This window comes from Rhinopithecus bieti, unplaced genomic scaffold (assembly GCF_001698545.2).
Source record: "Rhinopithecus bieti isolate Rb0 unplaced genomic scaffold, ASM169854v2 scaffold_21022, whole genome shotgun sequence".
Taxonomy (NCBI): Eukaryota; Metazoa; Chordata; class Mammalia; order Primates; family Cercopithecidae; genus Rhinopithecus; species Rhinopithecus bieti.
The window spans coordinates 40,561-44,114 of record NW_016810401.1 but is presented as its reverse complement, the minus strand read 5'-3'; positions in this window follow the sequence as shown (position 1 = coordinate 44,114).

Sequence of the window (3,554 nt, the reverse complement as noted above, 5' to 3'; positions counted from 1 at the left end):
TAGTGAGTGGGGGTGGGGGAGCTTATTATGGGATAGCTCTTTGTACCTACTGCGGGGACTGCTTCTCCAGAAGATATTATGGGATGTCGTGTGTGGGAGGGGGACTGGGGCTGGGGGGATTATTATGGGATGGTGGTGCAGAATGGGGAGGGCCTGAAGAGCTCTTCTCCAGCCCCCCCACCTCCTCAACCCTTACTCGCCTACCATCCTTTCTAAGGTCACCCTCCTCTCTCAAACGCCCCAAGGGGAACACCTGAAACCCATCTCCCTACACACACAGAGTTTGGGCACCTCAACCCATCCCAGGCATCTCCCCTAACTAGCAGACACCTCCGGGGTGCTGAGGGGAAAAGTAGCCCCTGGCGAATGGGGGAGAAAGCCCTAAAGCAGGGTGGTGGTGGTCAGTGGATCACACCTCCCACCTGCACAACGGCCTCCTCTGCACCCTAGCCCCTTATAACACCCTCCTTCCCCTTCTCCCTGCATCCCACGAAGTGGGGGCCCTGGATCCTTCTCCCCTCCCCCCTCCCCTCCATTTCCTCTCCAGCTCCCTCCACAGCCGTAACCAGTAAAACAGGCGGCCAGCTATTATGGGATGGCTGCTCCCAGCAGCTCTGCAGGGAGGGGGCGGTCACCGCGGAATGTCTCTTGTGGGTGGCTATTATGGGATGGCCGCCTCTCTTTTTTTGGGGGGGGTAAGGCTAGCGAGGAGGATTATTATGGGATGTTCCCTGCACAGCTGGGTGGGGCTGTCCAGGAGAGGTGAAGCTCTAGGGAGGGGTGGGGAGGGGGAGGGAAGGAAGAGGGAGGGAAGGAGCTGGGGAGGGTAGGGTGAGCCGTGGAGTCGGACCTGAGGCCTGGCAGGAGTAACTGGCTGGAGAGGTTTCTTTGGTGACAGCTGTTTGAAGGGGCCCCTGAGGCAGGCTCCAGCGAGCCAAATCTGAACCCTGGACACCTGGGTCCGTTGAACAGCTTGTGCAATACAGGGTTGCCCTGTGAGTCCGGCGCCTGCAGTGCTGCGCTGCAAGTGAGAACTGAGATGTTCTGGCCAGGTGGCATACCAAAGGGAGTAGTACTCCTGGATGGCCATAGTACCCATCTCCCTTCCATCTTTGTCTTACTGGGTTTGAGCCCGGAGGCCATAGCTCAGGTTGGGGGGTTGTGCACGGGGCGCTTTGCTACCTTGCAGTCACACCCAAAGAACAGAGGCTAGGTTGCCTCCTGAGATACAAACACCTGGCATGTCACCCCCAAGCCCCACGTGATCTGCATCCTGTCTAGCCTTTGGAGTGCACTGTCACTGTGGCTTTTCTTCCCTCTGTTGTCTCCCAAAATCCCCTCTTCTGACAGAGCAGGAGAACACTGTGGCCCCTTGGACCTCTTATAAACAGAGTTTTTCAGGTTCACGCAAAACAGAGGTGTAAGGAGAGGAGTTATAGAGCAGCAAATGCTAAAAACTCCGTGAACAACCCACTCTGAGTGTTATTCTAGGTTCTGTATCATGGGATGAAAACAGAACTCTAAGGTAACTGGCTGGAGAGGCTGCCCTCCTGGGTACGTTAATTAGGAGATTATCCCACCCTTAGTCTCCCTGGGCCAATCATGCTAGTGGTTTATTTATAATTTATCTGGGAGGGTAGCATGGGGCTAGAGGAGGGAGGGGAAGCATAGAAGCATAAGGACTGCAAAGCAACGCACCAGCACACACCTCCGAACCCTTTCTGGAACTCAAGAAGAGAGGAAGGAATTTTAACTTTCTCCTTGTTGTGGTGTCAGGGAGAGGTGGGGAACAAGAGCAGCAAAGGACGAAGTGGGTAGAACCTACAGGAATAGGGACACAGGGTGAGTAGTGGACAAAGGATATATGGATAAATAAAATGTGGATATTTTTAGTCATGGGCAGGAGGCTGTGACTACCCAGTTAAACACTCTCTTACTGGTTTATATGGACAGATGACTGGAAATGAGCGTATGGGTATGGGCAGATGGAGATATTGCAGAGGGAAATTTGAGGCCCAGAGACAGGCTGAATCCGCTGGAGAAATGAGGGTAGAAGAGGGCACAAGAGGCATCTGGCAGCCCTCTGTAGGAAGGAGAAACTTCCCTGAAAGGAGATGTCCCCACATCATGATATCTGAAAAGAGCTGCCTCCTCACTGCCCATTGTGGAACACAAGTTTCATTCTTAGTGCTCAGAATAAGTATGGGAGAGGGCTTGGGTAAGTAAATGGGGCCCAGTCTTGATGTCAAGAGCATTTAACGAGGGAAACTGGAAGACTTGCAGAACGGGGGAGAGTGGCCCGCTCGCCACAATGAGTGCAGTAAGAGGGTGGGCCAGGGAGCTGAAGGGAAGGTTGGAAAAAGAAAACACCTACTTCAAAGGTGACAGAGGGAGCTTTTGACAGGACCTGATGTCTTTGATGCCGAAAACTCCAGTCCTAAGATGAGAGTTAAATGTGGAAGGCTAGTGGGTTTACAAAGTCAGCCAGGAGCTAGCAGAAGACCTGTCTGCGTCTCTGGTGTTCTGCTCAGGAGCAGAGGGATTGTAATTCCCTGAGGCAAGCTCTTGCCTTCCCTGAACTCGTTTCTTTGTGCCAGTTCTCCAGTCCTGTGGATCCTAGAGAAGGGGAGAGCCATTTGGCCAGGCCTTCGTCTAGGGAAATGAGATGAGAAGGGTAATGCAGAGATGGCATGAGGTTCACCCCACTCACTACTGGTTGGGAAGGGCCTTTCTACAAGGAAGTTCCAGTTTCTTTTCAACTCGTCCCACTTCCATAGGTCTTGAACCCATGCAAAAAAGGCAAATGAGCAGAGGGAGACATTATCCTTGGCCTGGGGTCAGGGCAGCAAGGCAGTGGTGCTGGGACATTGGTTTTCGCTCAGGCCTGAATCCCTGGGCATCAGGAAGAGGGAAAAGTGACAGGCTGATGGGCCCAGGTTTTCTGAGGGCCAAAGGGTTTTCAGACTGGGCTCTTTCCTGAGGTGGGAAGATCACTGGAGTCCAGGAGTTCACAGTGAAACCCCGTCTCTACAATAAATTTAAAATTTAGCTGGGTGTAGAGGTGTGTGCCTGTGGTTCCAGCAACAGGTGGGAGGCTGAGGTGGGAGGATTACTTGAGCCCAGGAGGTTGAGGCTGCAGTGAGCTGTGATTGCGCCACCAAGACCCTGTCTCTCAAAACAAAACAAAACAAAATTGGTTTTTTTCAACTTCTAGGTTTGCATCCATAGGGTGGCTGGAGGGTAGGCATAATAAGGGAAGGGGATGGTATATGCTGGAGGGCTACCTTGGGGCATAATTCAATGTAGGCCTCCTGGAATGTTGACTTTTTTTTTCTGAGACAGTCTCGCCTGTTGCCCAGGCTGTAGTGCAATGGTACAATCTCAGCTCCCTGCAACTTCCACCTCCTGGGTTCAAGCAACTCTCCTGCCTCAGCCCTTGAGTAGTTACGATTACAGGCATGTGCCACCACATCAGGCTAATTTTTACATGTTTAGTAGAGATGGGGGTTTCACCATTTTGGCCAGGTTGGTCTTGAACTCCTGACCTTGTGATC